At 44.4% G+C, this 15,723-nt stretch overlaps 1 protein-coding gene across 1 annotated transcript in view; it reads left to right on the top strand.

Annotated features, from left to right (window-relative positions):
- Window positions 1-15,723, top strand: part of RNASE13 (ribonuclease A family member 13 (inactive)) — a 39,413-nt gene that overhangs the window by 12,167 nt on the left and 11,523 nt on the right. The window lies entirely within an intron of this gene.

The raw sequence follows: 15,723 nt of genomic DNA, 5'->3' as shown, positions 1-15,723 counted from the left end.
GGATGCATGAAACCCTAGAAGAGTTGGGAGAAAACTGTTCTCGAATCTGTTTCACTATACTTTCTGTATCATAGTACTTTCTGTTATCATTAAATGGTGTTTCAAAGGTATTGCTTTTAATCTGTCTCCCAAGCTAGATTACAAATCCTTGATCACAACAACATAGATGTGTTTGTCTAACTCCAAAATCACAGTACCCTCCAAAGCTGTCATGTGTGTTGGGCACATGTTAGGAACCCAGGATAGCTGGAAGACAGAAAACCCAAGAACTTGTGCGCCCTCTTAAGGCAGTACCTGGGATAGATGGTGAATTGCCAGAGAAGGAAAGGAAGGAAAAAGAATGAGTTCATACAGGTGTCTCTTAGATGAGGCCCTTGAATGATTGGGTATGATATTTCCACCAACCAAGGTGGGGAGGTTGCAGGAGGAGGGGCTAGTCTGGAAGGCAGGCAGATCATGAGCTCAGTTCTGAGTGTCTTTCTTGAGATGCCTGCAGGACCTGGAGGGGGCTGGTGAGGGCAGGTAGATGGCCTGCTACTTGGGAGGTGGGGGAGGGAGGTATGTTCTCGGGAGCAGGTAAGTGGCCACTGAAGTTCTGGATATGTACCAGGTTCCTCTAGGGAGTGTTGTTGTGAGAAGAAAAGAGAGCTAAGAATATGCCCCTGAGGAACACCCTCTCTTGAGGTGGAGACAGAGGAAGTGGAGCTGCCCACAACACTGGGGAGATGCCAGGGCGGGTAGGAGTAGGTTGTTTTTCTCTCACTTCCAGCACGTCTTCCTTGGTCAGAAACAGAGGGTGGCCAGACGGCGACAGTGACGAGAGGAGTGTGGTGTGGCAAGGCCGCCAGGACGCGTCTAGGGGAAGCTATATTTGGGGTGGACCACTCTGGATGTGGTAGGTCACAGGGAGCTCTGCCTTCAATCTCTTTCTCTAGAAAGCAGGGAAGAGGGCTGGGAGTCAGATCTGTTGGAGTCTCTGCTTTCTCTGCCACTTTCACGTTCCCCCAAACACTCTTGGTTTATTCTGAGCTCTAATCTGTGTAGGAAAATCTCTTTCTAAATATGGGAAAGAGGCAGAGTTGGTGGAGGGAAGGAGAGGGGCTGTCTTACTGTTGAGTGTGTGTGTGTGTGTTGATGTGTGCTTGTGTGTGTTGGCCACACACATGCACGTGTATGAATCTGTGTCCTTGTGTATGGAGGTATATGTCTCATGTTAGTATTTATGTGCCCATATGTGTATAATATGTGTATGTTTTTCTCTGAGTGTCTCACAGGAAAGGTGGAGAAATTGAGAGGAAGCATCGAGACACTTTTATGCCAATTTGATAGAGTAATTTTATGCTAATTGAATCTAATGATAAGAAATTCAGCCTTGTGTTTTCTACACATATATGTTCTATTTTATTTTTCTAGTAATTCACTTTTTTGTATTTTGTGAAAGCACGGGTCTGCGGCAGACTGCACACAAAACTCCTCCTTCCTCATAGTTCGAGAAGAACGAATTAGGACCAGATCAACATTCTGGGAAGGTCCTGATTCTGAAATTCCCAAGGGAGAGAGACTCACTTCAGAAAGCTGAGGTCCCTGCTCTGGGTCGTATCAAGGAAGCATGAGGACAGACAAAGGGGTGGGGGTCAGGCCCCAGATCTGACTGGTGTCTGGGGACACAACCTGCTCTTCCTCCCCTACCTCTCCCCTAAGTGAGATGGGACCACCAGGCGGTTCTCAAGTGGGTGGGAGGCTGACCCCGCTGTGCCTCCAAGCCCACGCCTGTTCAAGGTGCTGCCCTCCTTCCCTCCTGCAGAACAGGAAAAGCTGATGACTAACAGGTAAGACGGGGTTTCCAAAGCTCCGTACTTCCCCCGGAATAGTTAACACACACTCGGAGGCGGGGGGTGGGGGGGAAGAACAGAGTCTTTTATTGCATGAAAACCAGACACCTTGGGCCAGTACAGGGAACCCAGGCAGATCTTCCTGCCTTTCTTCCTTAAATAATCTTCCCTGCCTGGATCCCTCTAAAGTGTCCAAACACAGCCCTCCCAAGGTCCTGACTTGGTTGGCATTTGCCATTTTATATTCCTTTTTTTTAAGAGGGCCTCCAAAATCATGCACACCTTAAGGCCCACAAAACCTAGGTCCACCTTTGCTGAGATCTTCATGGTACCAAACTCAGAAAGCAAGACAGGCAACAGTGAAGGGCTAAAGAGAATGTCTCCTCTTTCCTCATCACTTGGAGCATCCATAAAACCCCCTATGGAATTAAGAGTATGTGAAATTGCGTGTGTGGGAGGGAAGTGGTATTGGCAAAGAGGGGAAGGACTGGTCAAGAACTCAAGGGTGGGAATTCAGCAGCCATGTCTGGAGTCTGCAGAGCTTGGGGTGGGGATGGCGGGGGACACCTGGCTTTAGATAGTATTACCATGGGCACAGGGACCATTGTTACCAGCTGGAACCAGGCCATCCTTGTGGTGTGGTGGGACACAGGCCATGGTGGAAGGAGTGGCCAGCTGCTGGAGCAGTCTGGACACCTCCCTGAGATGAGCTCACATGTAATTAAGGACACAGGGCCTTGGCCCAGGTGGCAGTTCTTACAGCCCTTCTTGCAGACTTGTTCACCTTTTCCGTCACTGTGTTGCATCCATGGGGCCTGAGTTGCACTTTCTCTGCTGAGTCTCAAACTGCAAAGCTGAGGTCTTGTGATTGAGCTTGGCCCTGGCTGGGACCTCAGGCACCCACAGCCCGAGCAGCAGGGGCAGCAGCAGAGGGCAGGATCCTGCTCTGGCGCTGCTCTCTCCGGTAGGGGAGCAATGGCACAGAGGAAAAGTGTGACACCATCGGGGGAACCCTGTTTGCCCCTCCAAGAATTTCATACCCTAAGGCAATTATGCAGGGCCTCCATGGCCTCAGACATTTAAGAACACCACTGACGTTTTATGGTCCAGTCCCAGCAGATAATGTGCCTTTTTATGCCCTACAATAAATACTTACATTGTTTATCTCTCATAAGAGTTTTATGAGGCAAGTATGATTACGTTTTTTAACATATGACCAAACTGAGACTCAGAAAAGTTAAGGAAATTGCCTATCACCCCACAGTTAAAGAGAGTCAGAAAGAGGATTTTAATCAACACCTCTCGGTTTCCAATGCCCTGTGTTCTTTCCACACTCCCAGGTTTCTTGTTTCAAGCACTGAGAGTCAGATCATAGGGGAAACCAATCTCAGAAAGAAAATGGGCTAAGGGTCCATACTCCACTATCCCAGACTAGTTCAGGTGTTCTTGAGTCAGTGTTAAGGTGGTGGAATGAGGCTAATTTCTTCCTGTTCTGTGGCCTAGTTTCTCACCCAAGCTAGAGAAACAGTCGCTTCCAGTACAGGAGCCCCTGTTCCAGCTGGCCAAGCAGCATGGTGCGTTGGGTTCTTTCTGTGGCAGACATTTGCCCTGTTGAAGAAAGTCTTGGAATGATAGAGTGTCAGAGTTGGAAGAGTCCTTAGACATATCTCAACCAACTTCCTCCAGTTGAAGGAGCTGGAGTTTGTGAAAGAGGCCACCTATGAATGGCAGAGCTGGGGCCAAGAGCTTTCTGACTTTAACCCACCCCTTTGGTGTGGTGCCAGGCTGAAAAGGGAGGGGGAAAATGGTTCCCATAGGGAGAGCACACAGTGAGGTCTCTGTTTGTGGTCTTGGGTGGTGCATGAACATTGCCTTCAGTCATTCTCTTCTGATCCTTGTGATAACATTGAGGAGGAAGTCTATTCGAGTAAGGAGGTAAATTCTTTCTCCCCCTTTCCAATAGAGACCACAGATCTCAGGCTGACTCTTAAGCTACAAACAATATCTGGATATATCTTCAGCTACAAACAATATCAGCTACAAAAACTGGATGATACTGGGGCTCCTGGCTGGCTCAGTCTATATGGACCATGCGACTCGATCTCAGGGTCGTGAGTTCGAGCCCCACGTTGAATGTAGGGATTACGTAAAAAATATCATAATTAAAAAATAAAATGGGTGCCTGAATGGCTCAACTGGTTAAGCGTCTGCCTTTGGCTCAGGTCATGATCTCAGGGTCATGAGATCAAGTCCCATGTTGGGTGTAGAAATTACTTAAAATAAGTAAATAAAACTTTAAAAAAAATTTTAAAATACCAAAGAATTTATATATATAGATATATGTATGTCTTTTAAAGATTTATTTATATATTTATATAAAGATTTATTTATATATTGATATAAATATTCTCTCTGTATATATCTTTTAAATATTTATTTATTTATTTGAGAGGTGGGGCAGAGAGAGTCCCAAGCACACTCCACACCCTGGGCAGAACCCCACATAGGGCTCAGCCTGAGATCATGACCTGAGCGGAAAACAAGAGTCAGATGCCAAAAGACCGCCCTACATATATATTTAGTAAGTTACAGGACTGGCAGTGAGGGGATATTGTAACAATTGTCAAGGGACAAAGCAAATGACTACAGTTGGCACAATTGGTCTGGGCTACAGCTTATCACTTACACACTTATCACTTCACTGCCTTTGAGATAAAATGCTCCTCAAAGTGGCACAAATCACAGAGGTTCCTAGGATCTGCATTGCCAGAGCGGAAACTGCTGAGATTTTTGTCCCTCTGCCACCGAGGTGGAGCCTGGTTCACCAACGAAGCTCACCTTTTCCACAGCAGGGATCTCTTCATGCACGCCTCCCCTCAAAGCTAACAAAACATTGATTTTTGAGCCCAGGAGAACATTATCCAGCCAACAGTTGACTTGGGCCCCAGGGAGAAAATATATACTTATTTATCCAGAAGTCATTTCTCTTTTGCAGGCCCTCAGCTGAGCTTCTCCCATGGGGTTGGGAGGATCACCAAGTGATTATTCATTAACAGTTGCAGACCCAAACCTCTGGGCTTTGGAATGAGGGTGGGGATGGGGATGGGAGGGATGGGGGACCGGGGGTGAGCCAAGGGCTGGCATGAACATTCCATGCTGACTGAGATGATTGACCACAGATTTTGCAAGCTCTGAATCCAATTAAGTTGCAAATATGCTTTAACTCAGGTAGATGCTGAGCCTGCACCTGGCCAACCCCATTCAGACAGGCCTAGGAAAGGGGTTCCTTCGATCATGTGTTTGTCCTAGTCATCATCATAACTCTTCCCAACTGCCACAGTCTCAGGGCTCTTTTACCCATTAAGCACCAGAGGCTCAGTGCCCAGGGTTTGGGAGGTTTTCAAGGGCCTATGCTATTGAAGACCGGAAGAAAACTACATTCTCTCCAATACAGGAAAAGTCAACTTCCAAAATCAACTGTAAAATATGCACTTACCTGTTATCACAGTAACACAGTTGACTTCATTTATTTTGAAATTTGGCACTCAAAAAAGTTTATTATATTGCAAAACAATCTTAGTTTATATATTCTCATTTTATAAGAATTCTCAAGTACTATAATTGCAGAAGGAGCAGTACCAATTGCAAAAGTATTTGTAGTCAACTTCAGAAGTAAAGCTTTAAATATAATTTCAGATACAATTTGGCAAGAATGATACTTAATGAGGAATATGTATATTAAATATATTCAGTGTGATGGAGTGTTATGGTGTCGGGCATGGTATAGTGATACTAAACACGGCCCTACTTGTGGGTCCAGTCAGCACAGTCTGTACCACACCAGCAGAAGGAAAGAGACACTACTAACCACAATTTCGTGAAGGTCTGATTGGCACAGTGTTAAGTACTTTGTTAAGAATTCAAGCTATCATTTAAAAAAGCATTTACTGGGGCACCTGGGTGGTTCAGTCTGTTAAGTGTATGACTCTTGATTTCAGCTCAAGTCATGATCTTGGGGTCCTGGGATGACCCCTGCATCAGGCTCTGTGCTTAGTGCGGAGGCTGCTTGAGATTCTCTCTCTCTCTGCCCCTCCCCATACTCATGAGTGTGTGCGCTCTCTTTCTCAAATAAATAATTTTTTTCTTTTTTTTTTTTTTAAGATTTTATTTATTTATTTGACACAGAGAGAGAGATCACAAGTAGGCAGAACAGCAGGCGGTTGGGGGCGGGGGCGGCGAACAGGCTCCCTGCTGAGCAGAGAGCCTGATGTAGGGCTCTATCCCAGGACCCTGAGATCATGACCTGAGCCAAAGGCAGAGGCTTAACCCACTGAGCGACCCAGGTGTCCCCAAATAAATAAAAATTTAAATAAGTGTTTACTGTGTGCCAAGACATTGTACTTTGTATAAAATTTTATCTGCAAAGCATTTATGTGGTCCATGTTATTCCCCCCCCCCCTTTTACAGAAAAGGAAACAGAGGCTTGGAGAGGTTAAGGTTACATATTTATTAAGTGGGATTGAAAATGATGTAGATCTGGTACCAAAGTTATGTTGTTCCTTTCTGCCATACTGTTTACCTGTTTGTTGATGTTACCTTATAGGCTAAGAGTCACCTGGTGACCAAATTCTATTCTAATGGACTGGTCTTCCTTTTGTCTACTGGGCATTTTTTGCTCTTTTCAACTTCACTTCTGTTTGTTGTTGTGGTTTGTTTGTTTGTTTTTTGTTTTTCCTTCCCTGAGAGCCCTCCCTCAAATATTATTCATCTTTCAGAGCTCAGCTTGATCACATGGGTGAACCCTCCCAGTCAAATCTAGCCTGGGCTAATCCCTCCTGAACCTCAGTATTACTTCCTGGTACCACTCATTTGGGTTTTTAGATGTGTGCTTCCTTGCTTTGTTATTTGATTCTTACATGTGTGTCCAGTCTTCCCAACTGGATGGAAAACTCGTGGGACAGGAATCAGGTCATCATGTGCTTCTCTAGCCCAGAGGGGACACTCAGTGACTGTGCTGCCTCTCAGAATCCTCATTGTTTGTAACACAAGGATGTGTAACAGTTGTATAACTTCTAAAATGCCCCCGGTACTAAGACTCTATGAAACAAGAAGAAACATCCAGTGCTCACAGCCAAACTAGAACATAAGAGGAAACTGCACAGTTAGACCCTGAAGTAGCTCAAAGGAGGAAACGCAGAGAATCAGTGATGATCCCCTAAACACTTGTGTTTTCCGGATCCTCGAGGAAGGGTGGGTGAGAGCGCCACAGAAGTCTGTCTGGGTCATGGGTATGAGGGACAGCAGCAGCATGAAGAAAGTCCTTGACCTATAAGTGCCACCCTCAGGATGGGTCATCAGGCTTCCCACTCTGAACTTCCTTCTGGTGGTGAGAGGCAGAGTCTCCAGGAAAAAGGGGGTTCTGGAGGAGTGAGGTGGTGCAGGAGGGGCCGGGGCCACTAGGGGTGGCTAAGGGGAACATGGCATATGCATTTTTTTATCCTTTGCTTGGGTCCTGTGTGAGTCTGTCCAGAAGTGCTTCCTGGTCGCTCAGTGGAGAGCAATGGGAGGATCCATGGTTACTACTGAACTGGAAGTGACATGCTCTGATAAGTTCCTTGCGACGGGGTGTGAGAGGAACTGCTGCTGCTGCTGTCCGGAGGTGCCAAGGTGGGGACAATCTGGGATGCAGAAGGCTTGAAATAAAATCTACCCAGAAGGAAGCCCGATGATGGTAGAACATCAGCTGCTGGAGGCAAGTGGTTGCTGACATTTGTGTCTCTGGGCTCCACATAGCTTCTTAGCTAGCTTTCTGCCCGACAACTTGACATATCCATGGTGGACCACCTGGAGCCAGGACAGGTGACAGGGAGGAGCACTTACTCCTGGCAGTGATCCCCGCTGTCCCGGCCTTTGATGGGCTCCAGCCATGCAAACTTGCTGTGGTGCTGATTCAAAAACGAGATGAGATTGTGCATGTTGAGCTTCCCAGTGATGTATGTCCTGAGTCTGTATAATGATATCCTTGTGAGAGAGAGAAGAGACAAAGGAACAGAATAGTGTAAACCGACTGATCATCCAGGGAACTGGGTAGAGACGGGCTCAGACTGGAAAAGCCCAAAGGCGAACAAGAAGGGTGAGGCTTAAGGGCAGCGTCCTGCTCTTGAGCAGCTCTGGAAGAACAAACCTACCATGCCCATGACTATACTTCTTTGTCTGTTTACTGGGATCCAGGACCTTGGCGATGAGTTAATAACCACCAGGGCTGAGGGTGGTTGGTTTCACACTGAGGCAGGGGTTTTGTCAGAAGCTTCCAATAGGGAATCTCTCCAAGAGAGATTCTCATCCAAGAGGGGTCCTTGGCTCTGAAGAAACCATGGCCATGACATATCTTGGATCCTGGTTTCTGAACTCTGAGTCTCAGAGTTCTGTTACAAGAAATTTATTGCCATATTCCTTCTAAAAAGTATCACTCTGTTCACAGTGGCTGACCCTGTCCCCTGCCAGGTCCATTTCCTCTTTACTGTGTAGCTCTTTGGGGTCTTCTCAGGGAGCCCAGTCCCACTACGATCTTGCCTCAGCAGTTGGACTGTCTCTCTCGCTCTTGAGTATAGGATCTGTCCTCAGGAAACAGAGCATGTAATCTTCAGCCCAACCAGAGCTGAAGCAGGGGGCTCTGCTCACATGTGTTTTGCAGTCTTTGACTTAGTACAAGCCTGTGTGCAGCATTTGGATCTCCCAGGGGTGACAAAAACAACAGTAATAGAAATGATCACAGCTAATATTTACTGAGGGGTTTCTGGGTTCTAGTCACTGTTCTAAATGCCTTATGTATGTTTTTCTCTGCCTCTCTTATATTTATTTATTTATTTTTAGCACGTGAAGGACCTTCCTACTGCCCTTACCCCATACTATCTTATCTTTCTTACCCAGTTCTTGAAGAGAAATACTGGTCAGAGACTCAGACCCATGGAGAGCAAGTTAAGGAAAACCCCCTTAAGGCTAGTGTACTCCTACCTTTGACTGAATGCAGACATATGAGGGGTATACAAAGACACATAAGATAACTGTCTTCTTTCCCAGTTTTCCTGAAGTTATTTGGGGGTGGGAAGAGGAAGTAATTTAAAACATTATTTTTACATAAAATAAAACTGTATGATGGAGTATATTGAAAAATTCAAATAAATTACAGATTTTTTACAATTTAAAATGTTTTTGCTTTGAAGTAATCTCAAATTTATAAGTAAGTTTTAGAAAAATTACACACGGCTCCCATATATGCTCTGCCCAGATTCCCCAATTATTAACATTTCTGAAAGAATAGGTTACAGACATGATGTTCCATTAGCCCTTAATACAAAAGTGAGTATTTCCTAATTACAAGTTCCCTTGCCTACATCCCTACATCAGCACACACAACCATCCAAACCAGGAAATTAGCTTTGATCTCTTATTACCCACAAATGAAATTTTAAGATAACATATAAAACATCTCTGCACATGGCTATTCTAAAAATACTAGTTAAGTGAAAGAAGGAGGCTTCAGAGAAGGTTCATGTTTGCTGGGCAAGACTTGAGGTATTTTAATGAATTCTCCTTTGCCATTACTAGCTCTTCAGGGAAAAGTCTGAGACACATTGCTCTGTGTCTAGTTGACCATAAAAACTCAGCCGTGCATGCACCAACTTTGAACGTAAAGAATAGTGACCCTTACCCATGATACAATGTTTTGGGATGTCTCAGGCCCACCTGGAGGTCTGCCAAATGTTTTCCTACTGGCTCCAAATAGCAGATGGAAAGTGAAGACCTTTGTTCTTGCAGCATGCCCTTATTCATGTCTCCAACAGCCAGTGGTATGGCCCGAGGACATACTTGACTAGTTTGTAACCAAGTCCTTGGTTCTGTTTTGTTCTCATCTCACTGACACAATATGAACATTCAGGTGAAGGGGATTGTGGTCCATGGGTGAGAGGCAGAAACGTAAACACACTGGGATTACGGACACTAAACCCTCTTTTGAATGAACATGCTTCTCTCTCAAGTCTGGGAATTTGCAGATTGATTTGCCAGACCACGGACAGTGAATTTGACTTTGGAAAATGTCTAAGACGCATCTGGGATAATTAATTAGAATTCCAGTTTGGAAATATCACTGGACTGGTTCAAGAAGCCTGAGTACTTACTTAAACTAGCCATGTGATCTTGGACAAGATGTTCAAGTCCTCTGGGTATTATTTTTCTCATTTGCAAAATGGGGAAGGCTGGACTAGATGACCTCTGAGGTCAGTGGATACCATCTCTTGTAACATTTTACTTTTATGAATATCTGCCGAAAGAGCCTAAAGCTTTATAGACGTGTAGATCTGTGTTGTGCTAGATGCCACCGCCTGAGCAGGAGTTTGTACTAATTTATACCAAGTCAGTTTATGCTTTAAATGTGTAAGCTCAACTAAGTTTCTATGTGAAGATCACTGAAAGCGACAGCTATGATGTTTTCCCACTGCAAGAAGTCCGTTGGAAAGCAGGGAAGGACCATGAGCCATGGGCCCTGGTGGCAATTTTGAGAGATGGAAGACAAAGTAGGAAAGGGAGCTCCATCTGGGAGTGGGAAGGATGTGGAGGTCCACGATGGAGGCGAGGGCATAGTAAGCTCACCTGAGGACGGACTTAGATGTCAGGAGGGGAAGTTGGAAACGTCACCAGAGCCCTCTCGCCTTTAATTGCTGTGATACATGAACCCTTTAGAGAGGACCTGGAGTAGAGGACACCCTCAAAAATTAGTGGCCCTAAATCCTCTGCCTTCTTTTCACATCTTTTGATTCATGGAGGGTAGAGCTGGGTGGGGGGGAAGCAACCCTTAACTAGTCTGAACAGATATACTCAATTTAATGCCCCTCCCTTTCTAGCTCCAATTGGAGCTTGCCCCCTACCCCCACCCCACTCCAAATTACTTTACCTAGAGCGATAATGCATGTTGTCCTTTTTGTCTGACCTTGAGCCTTACTTTATCCACTCTTGGCTAGGGACTACTTTTGGCAAAGGGAGGCTAAGGAGGAGTTTGGCCTCTGTTTAAATCCTTTGTTCTTCTGTCACGGAAGTCAGGCCTGTTCCATCCATCACAGGTTTGGTCACTTGACATTTGACACCGCAGCGATAAATATAAATGATAACACCTCTTGAACTTTTCCTATAGGCCAGCCACTGTACTAAGTGCTTAAAATATATTGTCACAATTAATCTACCTAATACTCCTATGAAGTAGGTTACCTTTATATAGATGAGGATTTTCCATCATAATGTGTATTTATGTGTAAACATCTTTCTTTAGTTCTGCTCTTGGGAATTATGGGCTTCACAGTACTATTATGATCCATAGCCTATTAGTGATGTTTTCTCATGCTCCTGTGGTGTCATGGGTGCTCCCAGCCTGACTGCTTTGGAGTCCAGCACAGGCAAACATCCTGGCAAGAGCTGTACCTGCTCTTCTTTCTACCTTCCATGGTGGGATAGGGGTAAGTGAAAACTTATAAAAGAGAAAATCATGAAAAATTTTAAAAAAAATAAAAAAAAAGAGAAAATCAAAAATCTTCAAAGTCCTTTTGGAAGCTCAGTCATGCAGGAGCATAGAATGGGCCAAGGTTCTCTCAAAGGAAAGGGTCCCTGGATGTTATTGCTATTGGTATGTTTTTTGCTGCCATAGCACTGGGGTTATCCCCTAGAGCCATGGATACTATCAATAGTGTAATTGACACTATGAATCAATGTGTGGAGAAGGGTCCTCATCTCAAGGGCATTTCTTCTTCCCACGTTCTGCCCTTGAGATGGGACACTTCTCACATTGATTCAACTGGCCTTCTTGTCTATGGGTTATTTACTTCAGAGTATGGAGACTTTGGGAAACCAGGGTCATGTAAAAAAGTCTCCTACCTAACGTACCTCGGTTCTCACTTGTAGGAACGTGAGTGAGCTCTAGTACCAGTTCTTGTGTTACTTTCTTTACTGGACTCCTTTTCTTTTCTTTTCTTTTCTTTTCTTTTCTTTCTTTCTTTCCTTCTTTCTCTTTCTTTCTTTCCTTCTTTCTTTCTCTCTTTCTTTCTTCTTAAGACAGAGCACACACAAGTGAGCAGGTGGGTGGGGCAGAGGGAGAGGAAGAGAGAGAATCTTAAGCAGGTTCCATGCCCAGAGCAGAGCCCAGAGCCTGACATGGGGCTCCTTCTCAAGACCCTGAGAGCATGACCTGAGAAGAAATCGAGAGTCAGACACTTAACTGACTGAGCCACCCAGGTGCCCCATACTGCTCCTTAGGTCCAGGTTGAAACAATTTCCTTTAAAGGAACCTACACAAGGCTGGGCATGTTCTCCTGCACACCCTCCTCCCCTCTCCAACTCCTATCCCCAGAAACAGAAGTGTTTAGTAACTAATCAGCCTCCTTTCCCCATCCTTCAAGTTTCAGATAGGAATACCTGGTAATTGGCCCAAGCCTGTTATTCACTTTGGACCTCACATTTGACCTTTGGAAAACTGAATAACCATTATTCAGCATTATTCTTGGCATCTGTCAACTTGGTTTTGATCAAGGTCATGTTAAAGCATCAGTAATGAGAACAAGGCAAGTCATTTGGATTCATAGTTAATATCTGAATCACTTTCAAATATTAGTGAGCACTCTAGATGTAACCTGAGAGTGAAATTTTCTTTATGAACTTTTTTAAATGTTGAAATTCTATCAGTCAGTAGAAGTATAAATGCACATTTATTATTTTAAAAAAATTGTCTAGGGGTACCTGGGTGGCTCAGTCAGTTAAGTGTCTGCCTTTGGCTCAGATCATGATCCTGGAGTACAGGATCAAGCCCTGCTTCTCCCTGTTCAGCAGGGAGTCTGCTTCTCTCTCTGGCCCTCACCCTGTTCATGTTCTCTCTCTCATTCAAATAAATAAATAAAATCTTAAAAAAAGGAAAAAAGAAAAATGCTGTAATAATGGTTGTCAAAGCCTATATTATATACAAAACAATGAAGAATTGTCACATAATATAGGAAAATTAGTTGACCTATTATAAAGTAGGAGATAGTGTATTAGATGGATAACTTTAAAATGATCCTTATATATTTTTTGATCCAAAAGTATTTATAACAATTTAATAAACAACATAAGTACTATTATATTCAAAAAATATTATAAGGCATAACAACAGAAATTAGGTTATATCTTATTTCTATGATTCCATGATATCATAGTCCTTATAGAATTGATTGATATATTTAGATTTATCATGTTAAATAAAATAATTCTTAAGAACTATACATTCAGGGGACGCCTGGGTGGCTCAGTTGGTTAAGCAGCTGCCTTCGGCTCAGGTCATGATCCTAGCGTCCTGGGATCGAATCCCACATCGGGCTCCTTGCTCCGCAGGGAGGCTGCTTCTTCCTCTGACTCTGCCTTCCACTCTGTCTGCCTGTGCTTGCTCTTTCTCTGACAAATAAATAAATAAAATCTTAAAAAAAAAAAAAGAACTATACATTCAGGAGGATTTTTTTTTTTTTGAGGTATAACTTACATACAGTCAAGTACACAAACCTTAAGCATACAGCTCAAGGGGTTTTCTGACAAAGTAAACATAACCAGACCAAGAAAGAACATTTTCAGCTTACCTCTTACCCCTTCCCAGTTAGTGCTCCCAGGATACCATTATTCTGAACTCCATCACCACAAATTACTTTTGAATTATGCTGAAGTTTTAGTTACTTAATACTACTTAGGTAATGAATCTTCCAAGAAAAAGTTTTATTTGGGAATTCTCATTTTGAGAGTATGCAATAAGCATCATTTTAGCCACTTCAAAATTTTGTGTGGAGGGTGTCTTCAAAACCATAATATCCATAAGAAAAAATATCAATATATATAATTTATATTTATATGTGATAAATATCAATTTATACAATTTATGTTTATACAAATATATAAAAAGTTACAATAAAAAGAATAAAGAAAAATCAATACCCCTAAGTATCTTGCTTTTCTATGCATCTCAGTCAAAACCATCTATTTAGAGTGACAGATGTAGAGTATAACGACCATAGGATATATGTAGATATAACAACCATAGATTTACACTCAGTCATTTGGCCTTTGGCTACAATGTGTATTTAGTGCATCTCTACTTCAAGGCTCATCAATGTATTGGCTCCACACTCTGCTTAAATTGTTCAATGTTCATCTTTTTCTATGACCATCCCCTCCCTACCTTCTTTCCTCCTCTCAAGCCACCCAGCCCACCTAGCCCGACTGCTTGCCAGACCTGTCCTCTAGCCTACTCAAGAACATCACTCTAGCAGGAGAAAGCCCTCAAGGAAAACTGAGTGGGGTATTTGGCTTAATCTGCATGCTTGCCACGGTGAATATGACAGGACTACTATTTGCTGCTACCAGTGATCATTATTAGATGCTCACCAGTGCCAAGGGCTGATTAAGGCTACATGGAAGTAATTTATAAATCTTCCTGCAATCCTGTTGGGGAGGTGGGATTACTCCTGTAATTTCACTGTATGAAAATACAGCCACAGAGAGGTTTGTTCCTTTACTCCAGGTCACATAGCCAGGAAGATGGAGCCAACCAAGATTTACACCCAATTTTATCTGGCTCCAAACTGGCTCTGACTCTGGTAAGGGGTAAGGGAGCACTGGCGGTGTCCGGGAGGGACAGAAAGAGAACAGATGCCCAGCTCGGAAGGGAAGGTCTAACAAGGTAACTGGACGGTCAAGTAGGGCAGGCATGGGGCATCGTGCGGTTTGTCTGGGGCTGAAATAAAGGAAAGAAAGAAGGGGCTAGTGATGATCAGGACTGCAGGCAATGGAGGTGGGCTGGGACATGGGCACCTCACAAAGACCCAAGGTAAGGCCATAGCTTCTCCAGTTCTACTCACTAGAGACAGAGCAATGGTGTGTGCAGCCCAGGGGGACTGGGAGATGGCATTCCCACATCTCAAGCCCTCAGGCCTGGGCAGATTGCCAGAGTGGGGAGCCAGGGAAGCACCGAGGCAGGACAGATCATTATCAGAGGAAGGAAGCTCTGGCAGCTCCCACCAGCCTGTTTGTGACCAGCAGGCTCTGGGCCACGGAAGTCCCTTGAGGTCAAGGGAAATGTGATCCTGGAGCAGGGGGATGAAGCTGGGACACTCCCCTGACCCTATGCCTTCAGGCCAAAGGGATCTAGCCAGAGCCAGGCCCGGGGCCCAGGTCGGAAGAGCAGTGGGCTAGAGAAGGCGGAGGCCAGTTAGAGAGGCAGAAAGAGAATGAATTAAGATCTCTGGAACACCTCATAAACAGCTCTTGGCTAGAGGGCTAGTGACCTTGATTGCCGCGGACACAGGGCAACTGGCTCCTCAGAGCTCTCAGGGTACATTTCTTCATGGGTGAACTCTTACCCAGTTCTCTTGTCTGCCGAGGTCTCTCCTTTTTTGCCCAAGGGACAAGCACAAAGTGCTCTGTATTTAGAATAAGGAGACGTAGGTTCCAGTCCAGGTTCTGCTACTAACCAATTTGACAAGCTCTTCAATTAATTGCACTTTCTGAAAGCTCCATTTCCTCCCCCAAAGAAAGCCCATTATCCCTCTCGAGTCTATTTCCCAAGGGACTCATGTGGCAACGCCACGAAAAACCTAAAATTTATATAGTATAGACATGGAGTGGTACTTCATTTTCTTTCTTTCCAGCCGTCTTTCCACACACAGGTCATGTCACCAGCACGTTAGTTGTGGAAGATTCCTAGGTTCAGGAACAGGAACAGCTCTGTCCATAAATTTCATACCCTCCTTGTCCTTTCATTTCCTCGTCTTGTCATGCTGCTGTGAAAAGATGGGTCAGGAGAGAGAGGTCCAAGGCATAGACCAGGGAA

The sequence above is a fragment of the Mustela nivalis genome (assembly GCF_964662115.1).
Source record: "Mustela nivalis genome assembly, chromosome: 6".
NCBI classification, from domain to species: domain Eukaryota; kingdom Metazoa; phylum Chordata; class Mammalia; order Carnivora; family Mustelidae; genus Mustela; species Mustela nivalis.
This window is presented reverse-complemented; position numbering and strand designations above follow the sequence as displayed.